This window comes from Schistocerca cancellata, chromosome 5 (assembly GCF_023864275.1).
Source record: "Schistocerca cancellata isolate TAMUIC-IGC-003103 chromosome 5, iqSchCanc2.1, whole genome shotgun sequence".
Classification (NCBI taxonomy): Eukaryota; Metazoa; Arthropoda; class Insecta; order Orthoptera; family Acrididae; genus Schistocerca; species Schistocerca cancellata.
In genome coordinates this window covers 776,499,457-776,520,538 of record NC_064630.1, presented here as the reverse complement: position 1 = coordinate 776,520,538, position 21,082 = coordinate 776,499,457, and positions in this window count along the sequence as shown.

The window sequence follows — 21,082 nt, the reverse complement described above, 5'->3', positions numbered from 1 at the left end:
ATGCATCCCGCCTAGACCACACTGAGCAAACGGAAGCATGTGAACGCTGACTCCGCTGAAACGTTTCTCGAACGACTTTGAAGATACTATTCAGTAGCAATGTTGATTCTCGTGCCTCCCATTACCTCATTCGTCAGCTTCATTCTTTTGACAGTCATAATTATTGTAGCACTTGGCTTCAAATGGCTCTGAGCTCTATGGGACTTAACAGGTCATCAGTCACCTAAAGCTTAGAACTACTTAAACCTAACTAACCTAACGACATCACACACATCCATGCCCGAGGCAGGATTCGAACCTGCGACCGTAGCGGTCGCGCGGTTCAAGACTGTAGCGCGTAGAACCGCTCGGCCACTCCGGCCGGCTATTGTAGTACTTCTATATTAAGTAAGCTAATATGCAAAATTGGAATAGTTTGTCATGAAAGGTAGTTTGCATTTGGTGTGTATTAGACTATACATTGTTATGTACGAAGTGGAGCTAACAAAAATGGTTCAAATGGCTCTGAGCACTATGGGACTCAACTGCTGAGGTCATTAGTCCCCTAGAACTTAGAACTAGTTAAACGTAACTAACCTAAGGACATCACAAACATCCATGCCCGAGGCAGGATTCGAACCTGCGACCGTAGCGGTCTTGCGGTTCCAGACTGCAGCGCCTTTAACCGCACGGCCACATCGGCCGGCTGGAGCTAACATACTAAATATGTTACGAGAATGTTTGGCCGGAACATTGCTGCAATGTGGCTGCCATACACAGAAATATTACAGTACTGGCGAGCAATATTGCTGATTGAGCTAGTTGTTCCACATCATTGCCAAGGTATGGCCGAGGTGTTGCTAGTATTGTCCAAAAGTGATCGAGAATGTTCCATACGGCTGGGCGACGTCTGTAAATGCTTCGGTCTCTTTCTCACCCGTGAGTCTTTGTCGCGCCGAAATTGTTGCAGTGCAAAGTCGTGTATGCTGAACGATGAAACAAAATCATTTCTATGTTCGAAGTTTGCACCCGTACGTAGAGGCACTCGATTTGTTTGTTGTCTGTAGGAATATGGAACTGGGCAAACCGCAGCAGCATGAACTTCATAAACGCGATACGTACATCTATGACGACAGCTGTGGAACACGTAACGTATGCAAAAAGTGTAATCTGAAAAAGGGTATTCTCAGAGTTACCCTCATGTTAGATCTGCTGTAGTGAGCCATAATTACAGTCTACCTACAATCTTATGATTCCTAAACTTCAAGCATCATAATGTGTGTTACTGCCTATGGAGTAAGCAATCTGCCGACTGCCCCCTTTCTAAAAAAAAAAAAAACTTACAGTCCTTGCATACATTACTTTCGCGTCGCTTAAATCTGGTCGTAGGTGTACTGCATTTATAAAATTCAGAATTACCTCACCGTGATAGTGAACCACATTAAAATATCAACATAAACATTTTATTGTTATTTCAGACTACCTTAATCAATTCCGTCAGTCTTTTCACTTAAGCCTTGAAAATTCTGCAACCAAGAGATATCGATGAGAGACTCACTTAAAAACAGGCGCATCAAACTTCCTTATGAAACACCAGTAGCTAAAAGCTGCAGGGTTGTCGCCCATTGTGGTTGTAACTGAAATGAAATGAAATGTCGTGTGGCTAGGGCCTCCCGTCGGGTAGACCGTTCGCCTGGTGCAAGTCTTTCGATTTGACGCCACTTCGGCGACTTGCGCGTCGATGGGGATGAAATGATATGATTAGGACAACACAACACCCAGTGCCTGAGCGGAGAAAATCTCCGACCCAACCGGGAATCGAACCCGGGACCTTAGGATCGACATTCCGCCACGCTTACCATTCAGCTACCGGGGCCGGACGGTTGTAACTGATACAGTATTTCATGTTTGCAACTGGCCTTAACAATTATCAGACGATTTGCTTTTATGATATATTCGAAGTCTGTTTCAGTCTTCTGAAAGAGGTATGTATCATGCATCAGTTCACGGGTTAAGGTTTCAGTAGCTGTTGGCTTACATAAAAAGGGACGCATCCACAATGGCCGATTTCCCATTCTCTTGCTAATTTTCTACCTTTGTGGATTGGAATTGCACAAGAGTCACACTAATCTCCACCAGCTCGCTTACGTCCATTTCGCAGCCGTACTGTGGCCATATAAAGACTGGCGGTCCTGAAATATATCGCTGCAAACATTGCAGTGACAACAGTACCAGCCAATGTTGCCGAAAATGTGGCTGCCCTTCGTGTGAACAGAAACTTTGCCGAACGACTGTGCCGGGCTATATTGTTGGCAATACGCAGTTTGTATGGCCCGTGCGCACGTACAGTAACACTCCACTCGCGCAAAAAAGTAGGCAACTTTCAGGCCAGTCTATCTGTAAAAGAAGTACCGTAATATCTGAAGTAGGGGATGGTACTTGATATGTTCTACATCTACATCTACATTTATACTCCGCAAGCCACCCAACGGTGTGTGGCGGAGGGCACTTTACGTGCCACTGTCATTACCTCCCTTTCCTGTTCCAGTCGCGTATGGTTCGCGGGAAGAACGACTGTCTGAAAGCCTCCGTGCGCGCTCTAATCTCTCTAATTTTACATTCGTGATCTCCTCGGGAGGTATAAGTAGAGGGAAGCAATATATTCGATACCTCATCCAGAAACGCACCCTCTCGAAACCTGACGAGCAAGCTACACCGCGGTGCAGAGCGCCTCTGTTGCAGAGTCTGCCACTTGAGTTTGTTAAACATCTCCGTAACGCTATCACGGTTACCAAATAACCCTGTGACGAAACGTGCCGCTCTTCTTTGGCTCTTCTCTATCTCCTCCGTCAACCCGATCTGGTGCGGATCCCACACTGATGAGCAATACTCAAGTATAGGTCGAACGAGTGTTTTGTAAGCCACCTCCTTTGTTGATGGACTACATTTTCTAAGGACTCTCCCAATGAATCTCAACCTGGTACCCGCCTTACCAACAATTAATTTTATATGATCATTCCACTTCAAATCGTTCCGCACGCATACTCCCAGATATTTTACAGAAGTAACTGCTACCAGTGCTTGTTCCGCTATCATATAGTCATACAATAAAGGATCCTTCTTTCTATGTATTCTCAATACATTACATTTGTCTATGTTAAGGGTCAGTTGCCACCCCCTGCACCAAGTGCCTATCCGCTGCAGATCTTCCTGCATTTCGCTACAATTTTCTAATATGTTAGTCTGGTATCTCTGGCATCTTTTGGACGCTATTACGTATACGCAGCACTTCGAATTGCCAGAAAGCAGTCGACATGCTACGCAACTTGCGCCACACTTGGAAACAGTATTCAGTAAGTAGTTGGTTTATAATTAAAATAGGAAACATATTGTCGAAAGTTATGTTAACTAAATAAAAAGTGGAATTCGAACATGTAAAACTAATAAAATCTACAACACCGTATTAAGTAAGTAAATTTACTACTGCAGACGTTAGTGTATGCACTGGGTACGCGTTGCTATAGAAGGAGTAAGGTGAGTAAACGAACTGGCAGCATTCTGAAAGCCGACATTTTGAATCCAATTTTCGAAGACCGAACACATCCGGGACTCACCTGGCGATAAAAACGTGAATGTGTACAAATAATAACATATAAGTAGACACCGTATTCAAGGACGAAAAGGATATCCGTATTCAGAACACGAGAATACTGCAACGATTTGTAAATTACACGCATGTGGGTGTCCAGAACACGAGAATACTGTAACGACTTGTAAATTACACAGGTGTGAGTCACAGCTCTCAGATTCGTAAAAATTACGTTATCTTTGAAACTGCTAAATTTTCTATTATTTGGGATGTAACACGATGTATTACAGCACATACACACGCCAATTATATGCAGCGAACAGAAGGTAACATGTGAAGGTGGGCCAAAAGCCTCGGTATTCAAGTTAGACGTAAAATCGTAGAATTTTAAAACGGTTTTCTTCGATATACTGAGTCTCGCACGGGTAAGCGTTTTTACGGTCGAGCTGAATAATTGCAGTTTACCATTTTATAATGACTGAACTCGTTGTACGCAAATGCTCTGAAAGTAACCTCTCCTTGCTACTGTACTTCTCGAAAGATCCGCATCCAGGAAGATCAACCACCGTGAAAAATAGAGAGCACTACTCGTATGCGAATGGTTACGAGCTGACAGTGACTGCAGCTCTGCGCGCATTCGACCTCTCCTGTAGTGCGCACTCAGACGCAATGCAACGCCGCTCCCGTCTTCTGCTGCTGACCCGGCGGCGCATGCGCAGTGGGTACCCCGCGGTGTAACGGTCCGCTGTACGTTCATTCAATGCTGCTGCGTAGTGCTGCCGCCGGGCTGCGTCGACGCGCGCAGCAGTCGACAACGCCCGTCGAATCGCGCCGCCATCGATTCACGAGAGCAGCAGCAGCGGACGAAAGGTCACGCCAGGCTCTCTGCTCGTCTGGACCCGCCCCGCTGGCGCGTAACTGTTTGCGAAACGACACTTCGCCGAGGTCAGGTCCGATCGGAACGCGCATTGCTCGGCGGCCGACGATATGAAAGTCTGCCAATAACTCTGCGAGAGCAGCCGGAATAAAACCACTGATCTAGACTTCGAACATGGGCAACATGTATCTACATTATAAACTAAAGTCATCCCGCCGCGCTTTTCTGTATGTGATCTCAAGAACTACTGTAGGGATTTTGATAGGCTTTTCACTGATCGGATTCGGGAGGAAAGCTGGCTGAACTATCATCATGTTGCCTCCTGAGAACTTTCGTGGCGTGCGCCACTTAAATTGTTCAGGTGAAACTAGAACTAGCGACCTGAGCTGGATTTTCACGCGTAGAACATCTGTCGCCTGTTTCCAATATGTAGTGATAACATAAATCTTCCTCGCGAATCAGTAAATATTTGAGAGAAAACCGTATCAAAATTTAGCCTTCGCTTATAAACAGAAAAACGCGATGGTGGACTTTTATATACGTAGATTGTGGTCAAACCTCCCTGCTCACTGGAGTTGTGATGCCTGTTTAGTGCTTTTCCCGCCAGATACCGCCTCCTCTCCAGCTCACGAGCTCATAGCTCCCATTATTGCCAAGATGTGTCACTACAAACGCCTGTCAAATACTATTTATTACTACAAAGAATAAATTATATACACAAACTGTCCTCGAGAGTCAGACTAACTATTAACGAAAACCGTGTCAAAATCTCTTCATTAGTTTTGAAATTAGACATATACAGAGAAAAAAAAGTGGTGGGGAACTGTGATTTATAATACGATAACTAATACACGATAACTAATACAACACACTTTTTTAATCGACCAATTTCGGTTGAAAATTACGGAATTTGTTGTCGGACATGATGAAACATTCCCGCTTCAGCCCCTAGCGCTTCATGAAGAGCCGATGGGTAGCGGCGCTTTACGTAGCCCTCAAAATGCTCTCTGTAACAGATGTGCGTTCCAAGCAGAGAGCTGTCACTGAGTTTCTTTTGGCGCAAAACCAGAGCATCACAGATATTCACGGGCGTCTGCAGAATGTCTACGGAGAACTGGCAGTGAACAAAAGCACGGTGAGTCGTTGGACGAAGCGTCTATCATCCATTATCACGAACTCCTCCTCCTCCTCCTCCTCCATGACAACGCAACGCCTCACACAGGTCTGCACAGCCAAGAGGAGTACACAAAACTTCTTTGGACTGTTCTTCCTAATCCATCCTACAACCCAGATCTCGCACCTTCCTGCTTCCACCAGTTTGGTCTCTGCGTTTTCTTTATTTTGTTGCAATAAGGCTTTTATGAGTTCTGCCAAATCAATTTGGTTAGTTGGAGGCAAATTAATTTCTGGCTCTGCTGTGAGCCCGTTCGTCCTGTTTTCATTTCCTCTTAAGTATTCCCCATTGCATTTTCGGAACCGCCCGACGTGTTAATATTCGAAATCAAATTATCCCCTTGGTCCATGTTGCTTAAGTTGTTGGACCGCCTACTTTTAGCTTGGTTACGTGTCTGCATTAGTTCAATTTATACCCGGTACGCAACACACTAATCAGAATAAATGTATCCCCCAAAAATTAAGGCAGTCACACGAAAGGTACCCAACCTAGTACGCACTTTTTCACACGCAAAACAAATTTATATCTTTGATCAAAGTCAGTGCAATTTACAAGCGAGAAAAAAAACACATACATATAAAACACACAAATATAGAAAACAAAACAAGACAAACAACACAATGTCGCTCAACAACGCCGTGAATCTTTTGAAAGTCTGCTCAGAAACAACGCAGAAGTTGTTTGAGCGCTGCAAGGAAAAAAATTAAGATTATACAACGCTCGCAATCTAACGTTTCAGAGATTCCAGGGTCTAGCGGAATCACAGAACAGGGTCGCCATGTGTAATGTTGTTGCATTAATTTGTTCTGAAAGCGGTGCTGGTATTCAAGACCATAAAAGTGGGTTAAAAGCTGTGAGCTGTCTGAGGAAGTTAACCTTGCATTACTGCGCAACTGTTTCACCAGGTATCCAGTCTAGCTTACCAAATTCCCAACCAGACTAACATTAATTATAATCTTTTAGTACTCAGCTTACGATAACCGGTGATATATATCTAAAAAGACAATTTAAATAAAAAGAAATAAATCAGTTTGTATTTGGACATTTATTTTAGCATTGATCAATGTTCCATTAAAATTTCAGCATATCAAACTTGATTGATAACTAAACTGGTGCCTTATTTAGGATTGTGAAAATGTGAGTTTGTAATCTTACGGAACACATCAAATAGGGAGCCAAGATTGGGAGACTACATACAACACTGCATTCATAAAATAACACACGAAGAACGTTGAAACATATGCAAGAGGAAATTAACCACAACCAACTGATTCAATTTTCACCCAAAGAAGTTACGTTCGTAGCGCAATCCTGTCCGTCATGAAATTAGCACACACTGGTATACTAAATTCATACTAACTCTCTGTGAAATCTTCCCGAAAAGAATAGCTGAGGGCTACTTTGATGCTTACACCAAATGCTTCACGTGGTCAACTTGGTTTACACAAAGAGTGTAACTCCACAATAATTTTGGTAATTAAAATAAATTACATCGAAACACAGTTTACAAAAGAAAAACCTCGAACTGGCTACTATCGTCTTACTATTAACCTGATGGGTCAAACAATTGTATAAGCACGTGGTAGTGGTCTCACAAAGTACACCCCACATGGGTTGAACATAAAAAAAGTTGCTATATTGAAAAATATTGTCAAGATGAGACGTTATAATCTCACGCACATTTGCATTTAAGATTGATGATCTTAGTTAGAGTTACTTATCAACACGTGGTTCCACTTTACTCACAAAATAGTGACAAAGCAACTACCGGAAGATATTCTGAACTTCACATTCGAATTACACTGCGTTGCAATTTAAGATAACATTAGATATTTTAGAGCTAAACCTGAAATAAAGGTGATTAAATTTTCAGTTAGGCTGAACTTAGGAAATCCATTGTCCTACGGACTTAGCAGAGACGCGCTTAGCCGGAGATCTTACCACATCAGACGCTCGCCGCGGACAGACTGACCTGGCCCCCTACTGAGCGTGCTTAACAGATACAAACGGAAGTGACCAGAGAGGCAGCTTCCTATACCAACATGACAAGGGACAGACAGGACCATACTAAGAATAGAAACCTCTCTGCTTTTAGAAAGCGTAGCTACCTGTTCCGACGTTGGCCCTACTGTTCTCTAGCAGAGAGGCTTGTGTCTACCCTCAAGCATGCAACTAGAAATATATTCGCTCATTCATCCTCTCACACAGAAGGGAAGGGGGATGACAGTATCTTATCATATACAGTATATAGAAGAAAGCGGATGTAGGTTCTGTATGAGACTGTGTGACATGAATTACATAAAACTGTGTTTTAAAGTGTAGTAGTGTGACAGATCGTTCTTGTTTATGTGTAAAAGTAACACGTTTCACTGCTCAGTCTCCTCCCAGATAGTCAGAAACGCCACAGTAAATTTAGAAGAGGAATTTATGCCGTAAATGACAACAGATTTAAGAAATTAACATGAAAGGAATCCAACAGAGACCCTGTAGCGGCTCCATGTAAGCCGCTGCGTGGCTCGACCCCACAACTAAAGACACCTGAGTGCCCTTCCGACACTCAGGGAAGAGCCTGAGTAAGATAGGGTTATTTAAATATAGACGATCATTTCAATATTAGATATGGTAATTGTCTGCAAAGTGTGAATGCGAACGTATGATGAGGTATGCGTGAGATGTCGGCTGTGTGTGTGCTATAGGCATAGTGGAAGTGTAGCCAACCTCGAATCTAGTAGAGCGCGACTGCACTGGACCAGAGAGGCATAACCTCCATGCGCGTCATTAGCGCTTGTTAGGTTGGCAAATAACCGTGTGCGGGATCTCTTAGTCCTTGCGGCCACGATGTGTGGACCCGGACGGGGGAGACCGTATCGGGGTTGTTGCTGGGAAGACCTGGGTGAGTAAGCACGCTCTGCTCTATCGCTCCGATAGTTAGCGAAGATTTAGAATTTCATGTTCACTTTGAACTAGGAAGCAGCTTCCCTGCTGAGGGAAGCCACTATGGTATTTCCTAGAATCATCTCGGTTAGGAGAGATAGGGAGATGATTTCTTTTGCCAAGTAATTTAATGGGAATTTGTGTTCATTGCACTTGGGAGTGAACAGGCGCTCATTGCCGAGTAATACTCAGAATTGCTCAATTTGCATTTCAGTGTGAATGTGAAGTATATATGCAAAGTGTATTTTATTTAAATGTGTTTATTGACTCCTGATTGTGGAGAGATTGGTAACACGTGGTCCGCAGACCCCGTGCATTTCTTGGTGAGAAGCTTCAGCTCGACGTAATCACATTTCGTGATCGAGCTGGATCTTCTGCGTAAATTCACGCGTGTGATTTAACTGTTCCTTCATAATATCCAATAAAACTCGCGGAGTTAGTTAAACGTGAAGACGGGACTTGCCCGAATTAAAGTTACAGTTGGAACCATGTGCTCTCTCCCAATGTTGTCCCACTTGGTGTATGGGAACCTTCCTCTTTTATCTGTTACATAAAATGAATAGAGTGAATGTTAGTGTGTGTGTGTGTGTGGCTAAATGATGATAGAAATGTGCAGGCGGTAGTCATTGTCGATTCACGGCACATGTTAGCCGGATGTTTAACTAAGTTTACTTAGATATGATACTATTTGTATCACGCCAGCATTCCGTGATAAGTGAGAGGGAATATTTGAGATGGTAATGTTTATTGAATAAATGTGATTGTGTTATTATATAAATATGTTACAGTGACTTCTCCCAGCCACACCATATTCCCTTATCATTTCACAGAATATTTGGTACGCGTATTTCAGTTAATCACCTGTCTATGTCCCACTCATGCGCATATTTCACTTAATAAACTCTGTAAGGTGGTATTAAAACTTCATTATAATAATATTCTAATTCTAACTTGATCAAAATCATCGAATAAAACCTTAGTTTGAGTATTGATGCTTGTTGCTGCAAATGGCCGCCGGCGTCTTCTATAGTACAGGTCCCATTTATAAAATTGAGGATGCCTGCCGAGGATGCGGAAAGCAAGTATCATGCAACCTTTCAAAGGTCTGCACACCCAAGAGGAGCACACAAAACTTCTTTGGACTGTTCTTCCTAATCCACCCTACAACCCAGATCTCGCACCTTCCTACTTCCCTCAGTTTGGTCCAATGAAGGATGGACACCGTAGGAAGCAGTAGGTCGATGACGGGGACGTTACTGATACAGCAAGACGTTCGTATCGACGTCGGCCAGCAGAGTGGTAGCACGCGGCAGTACAGACCCCTCCCCCGCACTAGGGTGGCGTAAGGCCGACGCATTGAACGGAGATTATACGGAAAGAAGTGGTTTCGTAGCCAAAACAGAGGGGTATAATGCGGTGTATCGAAATTCTGAATAAAACCAACCCATTTTCAGAAAAAAAGTTGCATTATTTCCTGAACGCCCGTCGTATACAAACCATCCTCGTGAAGCAGTCTATTTATTAGTTAAAACTACGAGGGGAAATCAATTATTATCCGCAATTTAGTTATATTTTTGTTTATTTTGGTAGTACTGTCGTTTTACGTTGATGATGCATGTTTTGTTTATTTGTTGTTATATCTTTGCAATTTTCAAGCTGCTTGGTTAGTTTCGCTATCGTTGCCGTGCTGTTACTCATGGCTGCTCCCCTGTCTGTTTGCACCAAAGAATATCCGTTTTTTGTGGCCGGAAAGCTTATCAGGGGCCGAAATTCATCGAAGACTTTCGGTTCAGTACGGGAACAGTGTTTTGCCACAACGGAGTGTCTACGAATGGATTGAAAAATTCACACGATGAAGGAGCCACCGTTTACTTCCACAAGTGAAGAAACCAGTTTGCGTTCACGTGATATGGTTCTCTTAGACATACGATTAACTATTGAAGAAGTGGCACATCGTCTGCAAACTAGACACGGTTCTGCTTACGAAATCATCCGCAACAGACTTGGGTTTCATAAAGTTTGTGCAAGATGGGTCTCAAAACAACTCACACAGTTGCATATACAAACGCGCTTGGACATCTGCAAAAAATCATTTGGATCGCTATGGTAACGAAGGGGACAATTTCTTTTTAGACAGGACCCTTACTGGAGACGAAATATGGGCCCAACATTACGAGCCGGAGAGTAAACGGCAGAGTATGGAATGGAAAGATCCAAATTCTCCTGAAAGAAAAAGTTCAAGACTCAATCGTCCGCAGGAAAACTGATGCTTACGATTTTTTGGGACGCCCTAGCTCCAGTACTGGAACATTATGGGGAAAGGGGCACATACAGGGTGTTTCAAAAATGACCGGTATATTTGAAACGGCAATAAAAACTAAACGAGCAGCGATAGAAATACACCGTTTGTTGCAATATGCTTGGGACAACAATACATTTTCAGGCAGACAAACTTTCGAAATTACAGTAGTTACAATTTTCAACAACAGATGGCGCTGCGGTCTGGGAAACTCTATAGTACGATATTTTCCACATATCCACCATGCGTAGCAATAATATGGCGTAGTCTCTGAATGAAATTGCCCGAAACCTTTGACAACGTGTCTGGCGGAATGGCTTCACATGCAGATGAAATTTACTGCTTCAGCTGTTCAGTTGTTTCTGGATTCTGGCGGTACACCTGGTCTTTCAAGTGTCCCCGCAGAAAGAAGTCACAGAGGTTCATGTCTGGCGAATAGGGAGGCCAATCCACGCCGCCTCCTGTATGTTTCGGATAGCCCAAAGCAATCACACGATCATCGAAATATTCATTCAGGAAATTAAAGACGTCGGCCGTGCGATGTGGCCGGGCACCATCTTGCATAAACCACGAGGTGTTCGCAGCGTCGTCTAAGGCAGTTTGTACCGCCTCCAATTCACGAAGAATGTCCAGATAGCGTGATGCAGTAATCGTTTCGGATCTGAAAAATGGGCCAATGATTCCTTTGGAAGAAATGGCGGCCCAGACCAGTATTTTTTGAGGATGCAGGGACGATGGGACTGCAACATGGGGCTTTTCGGTTCCCCATATGCGCCAGTTCTGTTTATTGACGAAGCCGTCCAGGTAAAAATAAGCTTCGTCAGTAAACCAAATGCTGCCCACATGCATATCGCCGTCATCAATCCTGTGCACTATATCGTTAGCGAATGTCTCTCGTGCAGCATTGGTAGCGGCGCTGAGGGGTTGCCGCGTTTGAATTTTGTATGGATAGAGGTGTAAACTCTGGCGCATGAGACGATACGTGGACGTTGGCGTCATTTGGACCGCAGCTGCAACACGGCGAACGGAAACCCGAGGCCGCTGTCGGATCACCTGCTGCACTAGCTGCGCGTAGCCCTCTGTGGTTGCCGTACGCGGTCGCCCTACCTTTCCAGCACGTTCATCTGTCACGTTCCCAGTCCGTTGAAATTTTTCAAACAGATCCTTTATTGTATCGCTTTTTGGTCCTTTGGTTACATTAAACCTCCGTTAAAAACTTCGTCTTGTTGCAACAACACTGTGTTCTAGGCGGTGGAATTCCAACACCAGAAAAATCCTCTGTTCTAAGGAATAAACCATGTTGTCTACAGCACACTTGCACGTTGTGAACAGCACACGCTTACAGCAGAAAGACGACGTACAGAATGGCGCACCCACAGACTGCGTTGTCTTCTATATCTTTCACATCACTTGCAGCGCCATCTGTTGTTGAAAATTGTAACTACTGTAATTTCGAAAGTTTGTCCGCCTGAAAATGTACTGTTGTCCTAAGCATATTGCAACAAACGGTGTATTTCTATCGCTGCTCGTTTAGTTTTTATTGCCGTTTCAAATATACCGGTCATTTTTGAAACACCCTGTAAATAAACAGTGTACGTTACAGTGAGATACTTTTTGCCAGGCTAAAGCCTGAAGTTCGAATTAAACGCCGAGGGTTGCTGTCAAAAGATGTTGCGTTGTTGCACAACAATGCCCATCCGCATACTGCTGCCCACACTGCTGAAACGCTCCAGAAATTCAAATCCGAAGTACTGGATCATCCTCCATATAATCCCAATCTTCCACCTTCTATCACTTGTTTGGTCAACTCAAACAGGCATTAAGGGGCCGTCGATTTGCCTCAGACGAAGAAGTGAAAGGAGCGGTGCATTCCTGGTGCGCAGCTCAACAGAGAACCTTCTTTTATGAGGGCATCATGAAGCTTGTACAACGATGGACCAAGTGCGTCGAAACGCAAGGTGACTATGTCGAAAAATGATGTTCTTGTAAGTTTCCTATTTGATACTTTGTGGATAATAATTGACTTACCCTGGTATATCAAGATTTAGCAGTCATTTGCAGACAGAAAAAAAAAACGCGATGGTAGACTTTAATTTATGATACGTGTAGTTGCGGTGGCTGCTTACTGTTTCTCTGGCAGATACCGCCTCATCTTCAGCTGACGACTTCATACACTATATGACCAAAAGTATCCGGACACCCCCAGGTGCATTGTGCTGCCACCTACTGCCAGGTACTCCATATCAGCGACCTCAGTCAGTCATTAGAAGTGGGAGAGAGCAGAATAGGGCGCTCCGAGGAACTCGCGCACTTCGAACGTAGTCAGGTTATTGGTGTCACTTGTGTCATACGTCTGTACCCGAGATTTCCACACTCCTCAACAACCCCATGTCCACTGTTTCCGATGCGATAGTGAAGTGTAAACATGAAGGGACTGGAACAGCACAAAAGCGTACACGCCGACGTCGTCTGTTGACTGACAGGAACCACCGACAGTTGAACAGGGCCGTAATGTGTAATAGGCAGACATCTATGCAGACCATCACACAAAAATTCCAAACTGCATCGGGATCCACTGCAAGTACTATGACAGTTAGGCGGGAGGTGAGAAAACTTGGATTTCATGGTCGAGCGGCTGCTCATAAGCCACACGCCACGCCAGCAAATGCCAAACGACGCCTCGCTTGGTGTAAGGAGAGTAAACATTGGACGACTGAACAGTGGAAAAACGTTGTGTGGAGTGGCGTTCCGATGGCAGGTTGTGGGTATGGCGACAGCCCTGTGAACGTCATCTGTCAGCGTGTATAGTGCCAACAGTAAAATTCGAACGCGGTGGTCTTATGGTGTGGTCGTCTTTTTCATGGAAGGGGGTTTGTATCTTTTGTTGTTTTGCGTGGCACCTAGGAGCGCAGAACAGGGAGTAGGTAGCACGCCGCGCCTAGTGCACGTCCGCCACGGCGTTCGGGGTCACAGCACCAACTTACGACACCTGAAGATGGGCTTATTATAAGAGCCCGAAACCGATCGTGTGATAATAAAAGAACTTTAGAACTGAAGCTGTATTTTCAGCCCTTGGTTAGAGGATGTAATTAAAAACCAAATAACAATTTATATTTCCTTTATACGGCCTATTACTTACATAATGCGTAACTAACACGTCCCGGAAATTGTCGAACTTTTGTTAAATATGTTTCACTTCAAACTTCATTATTCGGAATCTACTTGTCGGCCTTCTGATTGTAATATTCTAGTTTTTTTATTCAAATCATTTTATTTGAATAAATATGATAAAAGTACGATATGTACAAAGAATGTCGCCTAAAATTTCTACACAGGTGAAATCTATGTACATGAGCTTCACATACCTCAATTCAAACACTCTTTTTTTCCACTTTTGGAACATCAGTATCCTTTTTCTAAAAAATAATTTGCTTGAAAAATAATTGATGACAAAACCTTTCGATTTCTGGAATATATTTTTGTAAATCGAATAATATTAAACAACTAGTATTACATTCTTGTAACCTTGATGCTCTGGTACCTAAAAGTGTACACAAAATTAATGCGCTGATTATAAAATTATCGAAATTTAAAAGTTCTTGGTTGGAGGAAATTCTCGTGGGAAATGCGATATTATAAATAGGAGCATTGCACATTAATTCTAGTAGTGTGTGTAGCATTTCACTTGTAAGGATACTATAACTTACTACTTGAAACAAACCATATCACTCCTATTAACATTTTTTCCGTTTGTCTCATTTCTCAGAAGAAGTTGTATCGTGAACAGATGAGCTGACATTAATAAATGACGAAAAAGGTGAAGAAACCCGACCTCAGACAACGAGCAGGAAACATTTGTACCTAAAATGCACTTCTTTGGCGTTTAATTGTGTTGCTTACTGTTTGGGATGGAATATCATACACACCAGTCTGAAATGCTAAATGGGGTAACGCTTTCCTTGGACGTTCTTCCAAGACGACTCCTAATTCGTTTAGTTCTTCTCTCTCTCGCTCGCTCTCTCTCCCTCCCCTTCTTCCCCCTGTCCCTCTTCCCCACCCCTACCCCCGGCTAAAACCAATATGGCATCTGCAACGCTATCAGAGCGCTAGGAGACAGCCAACGGGGGGTATCGGTTCCTGCGCAAATGAAACGCAGTGCTTGCTACGTACGTGGAGCACCTTGTACTGGTAAAAGCCGCTTTGCGGAGGAATGAAGCAAAGCTACTACACTAACTTTAGTGGAAAGTGCAACATCCAGCAGGAAACTCTTGAATGAATGCAAGCTCTCAGAATGCACCAGTGTGTTACACCAGTTTTCACCAGCGGCAATATACTGAGTCGTGGAAGTCATTGTCGGCTGTGAGGGCTCTGAATATGTTCTAATGGTCTCACGATTTTACTGTCTAGCTCCTTTCCTACTGGGTCACGAGGTGTCAAGTAAAGGAATTCCAGAAAGGTTTATGTCAAAATGAGCTAAGTCATCACAAAAAGTTAACTAATTTCTTCTAGTTATATTCCCACATCAATTTTACAAAAGTCTCGTGTGACTGAACAATCAATTGCTATCATTCACTTAGAAGCAGAATTAAATAACACATCAAACATTCACTACAAAACATTCATGGAATAATTGAGCTCTATTTCAAATTTTTAGAAATTGCCAAAAAAGAAAGAAAAAAAAGAATAAAAAGATGAGCGCTCTTCATTTTGTAACTTCACGAGGATACCGACGTTAGGCTCATGAATTAAGGGAGCATAAACGTAGAACTTCCACTTGGCTTAATGAATGGCATTTCTCTTTAAATGTGGGAAGATGCGAACTAATATCCACAACATATAGAAAAAACCCGAAAGTATTCCATTACAGGAGAACATCTTGCGCAAGTCAGATCTTTAAGTACGAAAGGGTGATAGTAAGAAACTATATAAAGGGGTGGATCACTTAAAAGTAATTATGGGAAAATCGACCAGTTTAAACAAATACTGATATTTTGGTTCTGAATGAACCAAATTTTCGGTATTTGTTTGCTCTCGGTTGTAACAGGTCTTCTTACTTTTTACTAATAACCGGGAAAAAACCCGAAATATCAATTAGGCATAGCAGCAGAACCTTTTTTAATGAACGAAAATTTAGCATTGCTTTGCAATATTGCTTTATTATAGAAAACGGGAAAAATGATCTTTGCTATTTCAATAACAATGGCGAAAGAAGCGAGCAATAAACACATGACATAAGAACTGCTGAGACAATAATATACGTGTTAGCATGAGGCATGCCTATTACGTTGCACGTGTTTACATACAGTGTGCAAGACTTTCCCCACCAGGTCTGTATAGCAGTTTCTCATTGTCGTCGTCGAACATCAGAATTACAAAATGGCAAAATGTCCGGAACTATGTTACGAAGTGCGTTATCAATGAAGTACAACGCAACAGTTGCTTTAAAAGATTGAAAACGGGAGCCATAACAAACTTGCGCCGGCCGAAGTGGCCGTGCGGTTAAAGGCGCTGCAGTCTGGAACCGCAAGACCACTACGGTCGCAGGTTCGAATCCTGCCTCGGGCATGGATGTTTGTGATGTCCTTAGGTTAGTTAGGTTTAACTAGTTCTAAGTTATAGGGGACTAATGACCTCAGAAGTTGAGTCCCATAGTGCTCAGAACCAATCCATAACAAACTTGCGACGTCATATAAGGAGAAGAACTTAAAACTTAACATATCGTTCACAGTTCACAATAAAAATAGGAAGCCGTTGCTCTGCTGCCTCTGTCTACACACCATGCCTGTATCTGCCTGTAGCCCTTGTAAAGGGACAAATGACACAAAAACCACAGTTCGTCAACCTCAGTTTTCACTCTTTAGGACCGGTTATCCATAACAACCAAATAGTGACATGATCCTCGATTAGAACATGAAGGTTTGAGCAGAGTTTCAAAAAACTACAATCAATAGAATACTGGTGACTTTTTGTAGTAGTCATCCAGCCACTTATCACTTTTCGAGAAAAGCAGGGAATAGTTGACGGAACAAGTTCTCTTTTATTTGCCTATTTAATTTGTTATTTTGATTCAATGTATCTTAAAACTGAGGGAGGCAAAATTGTTATCTCTTTGTTCGATTTCTACAGTACGTTTAACACAGGAAATAATAGGAATAAAATATCGAGAATCGGTTATTTCAGAAACCGATAATTTTGAGCGGTTTTAATAGTCCGGTTAAACTGGCGTTGAAAACACCGATGTAATCGGAAACATGTTCCAGCGGTAACCGCAGTCCCTACTTCAAATCACTATTAGTAAAACCGAAAGGATACTTAGATTATATGAAATATAAATAAAGATGCTATTACTCACTTACGAAATATTTCTTTATTTTCATAAACTAGGTTCCGATCGAGGTAAATAGGAGAAATTCATTTTTCGATACAACTTGCCATATACCAGAAAAGCTGACACATCTTGTCAGAGTGAAACAACATACGGTGTCCAGCATTACGCTACGAGTATGAATATTTAAATTCCTGCGTGCCTCTACTGAAGATGAGTTATAAAACAGTGGGAAACGGTATTTACGAGGGTGAATCAAATGAAAACCTTAAATATTTTTTAAAAATATTATTTATTGTGCAGAAGTGGTACAAAGCTGTATCACTTTTCAACATAATCTCCCACACGCTCAGTGCAAGTCCTCCAGCGCTTACAAAGTGCATAAATTACTTTAGAAAAGAATTCTTTTGGTAGTCCGCGCAACCACTCATGCACCGCGTGGCGTACCTCTTCATCAGAACGGAATTTCTTTCCTCCCATTGCGTCTTTGAGTGGTCCAAACATATGGAAATCACTCGGGGCAAGGTCTGGTGAATACGGTGGATGAGGAAGTCACTCAAAATGCAGGTCTGTGATTGTTGCAACTGTTGTACGGGCAGTGTGGGGCCTTGCTTTGTCGTATTGCAAAAGGACACCTGCTGACAGCAATCCACGTCGCTTTGATGTGATTGCAGGCCGCAGATGATTTTTTTGGAGATCTGTGTATGATGCACTGGTGACAGTGGTCCCTCTAGGCATGTAATGCTCCAAAATGACGCCTTTTTTGTCCCAAAAGAGATTCAGCATAACCTTCCCTGCTGATGGTTCTGTTCGAAACTTGTTTGGTTTTGGTGATGAGGAATGGCGTCATTCCTTGCTCGCTCTCTTCGTTTCCGGTTGGTGGAAATGAACCCAGGTTTCGTCCCCAGTAACGATTCCTGCAAGGAAGCCATCACCTTCTCGTTCAAAGCGCCGAAGAAGTTCTTCACAAGCATCAACTCATTTCAGGAGTCAGCTGCCGTGGCAGCCATCTTGCAGGCACTTTGTGAAACTGGAGCACTTCTTGCAAAATGTGGTCTGCTGACCAATGACTAATCTGTAAACATGCTGCAATGTCATTCAGTGTCACTCGGCGGGTTTTCTTCACTATGGCTTCAACTGCTGTAATGTTCTGTGGAGTCACAACTCGTTGTGCCTGACCTGGGCGAGGAGCATCTTCCACTGAAGTCACACCATTTGCTAACTTCCTACTCCATTCGTAGACTTGCTACTGCGACATACTGAACCTTCATTCGTCGATGAATTTCAATAGGTTTCACACCTTCACTACGCAAAAAGCGAATAACAGAACGGTGTTCTCCCCTGGTGCAAGTCGCAAGTGGGGGCGGCCATCTTTATACTGATACTGCGACGGTATGTGTGCATCTGCACTATGCTGCCACCTACAGGCCATTCTGCACGCTGTTTGTAGCACGCTTACCAACTTACACGATAACGGCGAGAAATTTCGATTTTTTATTACAAATTGAAGATTTTCATTTGACTCACCCTCGCATATTCTGTTATACAGGTGCGCAAAGTAAATTTCGCATGACGTCTCACTGCCATGAAACATAGTTCGATGAAACTTGGGCCGAACATAGAAAGAATTGCTTCAAGTATAGTGCAGAAGGTAACAAAGAAATACGCATGAGGCAAACAGAAGTGATACTTTTATTCAAAGACAATAATTACACATAGGTCACTGCGATTCAAGATGGTCCCCTGGACATTACAGAAGGTGGGACGTGGTTGTTAATACAGTGCGTGATCACCAGACAGCGATGCATGCTCTGCAACGCACTCCCATTTGACCACAAGACTACTACGGAGTTCTTATGGCAGGTGAGTAGCTCGCAATTAATTTAGCGTGTCTTGATTTCGGGCGTTATTCACAGGCGCAACTGCTGACAGCGCGAATCCATTGTAGCTTGTCGCTGACTATCTCTCGCAGACCGAGTCCTAAAGCAGGCATTGAGCAGCTTTGGTGGGGCAGCAAGAGCGAACCACCGAGTGACAGTGGACTGGAGAGTATCATGGGCTGAGTTCTGGACACACTGGATCAGTCAGCCGTTAGGTGTGTTTATGTTAAGACTTGGTACAGCTGCTGAAGTCGGAGTTACAACATCGAACTGAGTACGGCGTCCATCTATCTGCTCCCGCTGATTTGTCTGGCTTTGATATTCCATGCCGCGTGAGACTTTGTGTTAGATTCTTCCAGGATAGTCAAATATCTGCGTTTATAGTCCCACCTCTACTGCCTGCACTTCGTGGCTAACTGAAATATTTTTCCTTTTTTTTCTTTTTTTTGAGAGTAATTACACTACTGGCCATTAAAATTGCTACACCACGATTTTGACGTGTTACAGATGCGAAATTGAACCGACATGAGTAAGATGCTGGGATATGAAAATGATTAGCTTTTCAGAGCATTCACACAAGGTTGGCGCCGGTGGCGACACCTACAACGTGCTGACATGAGGAAAGTTTCCAACCGATTTCTCATACACAAACAGCAGTTGACTGGCGTTGCCTGGTGAAACGTTGTTGTGATGCCTCGTGTAAGGAGGAGAAATGCGTATCATCACGTTTCCGACTTTGATAAAGGTCGGATTGTAGCCTATCGCGATTGTGGTTTATCGTGTCGCGACATTGCTGCTCGCGTTGGTCGAGATCCAACGACTGTTAGCAGAATATGGAATCGGTGGGTTCAGGAGGGTAATACGGAACGCCGTGCTGGATCCCGACGGCCTCGTATCACTAGCAGTCGAGATGACAGGCATCTTATCCGCATGGCTGTAACGGATCGTGCAGCCACGTCTCGATCCCTGAGTCAACAGATGGGGACGTTTGCAAGACAACAACCATCTGCACGAACAGTTCGACGACGTTCGCAGCAGCAATGGACTATAAGCTTGGAGACCATGGCTGCGTTTACCCTTGACGCTGCATCACAGACAGGAGCGCCTGCGACGGTTTACTCAACGACGAACCTGGGTGCACGAATGGCAAAACGTCATTGCTGTTTACAGCATCATGATGGTCGCATCCGTGTTTGGCGACATCACGGTGAACGCACATTGGAAGCGTGTATTCGTCATCGCAATACTGGCGTATCACCCGGCATGATGGTATGGGGTGCCATTGGTTACACGTCTCGATCACCTCTTGTTCGCAATGACGGCAATTTGAACAGTGGACGCTACATTTCAGATGTGTTACGACCCGTGGCTCTACCCTTGATTCGATCCCTGCGAAACCCTACAATGCACGACTGCATGTTGCAGCTCCTGTACGGGCCTTTCTGGATACAGAAAATGTTCGACTGCTGCCCTGGCCTGCACATTCTCCAGATCTCTCACCAATTGAAAACGTCTGGTCAATGGTGGCCCAGCAACTGGCTCGTCACAATACGCCAGTCGCTACTCTTGATGAACTGTGGTATCGTGTTGAAGCTGCATGGGCAGCTGTACCTGTACACGCCATCCAAGCTCTGTTTGAATCAATGCCCAGGCGTGTCAAGGGCGTTATTACGGCCAGAGGTGGTTGTTCTGGGTACTGATTTCTCAGGATCTATGCACCCAATTGCGTGAAAATGTGATCTCATGTAGTTCTAGTATCATATATTTGTCCAATGAATACCCGTTTATCATCTGCCTTTCTTCTTGGTGTAGCAATTTTAATGGCCAGTAGTGTATTTCTTTCAGTTACCTCTTGTGCTGTACTCCAGAAGTTCTATGCGTGGCACTTGGCAGTGACGCAGAACGCGGAAGTTACTTTGCTCCTTCAGTTTTGCGCAGCAGTTTATTTAGTCATGGGACATTACAGTAGCCATAATGGGTGATTGTACATACATTAGTTGAAAGGGTTCTGGCAGAGAGATGTGC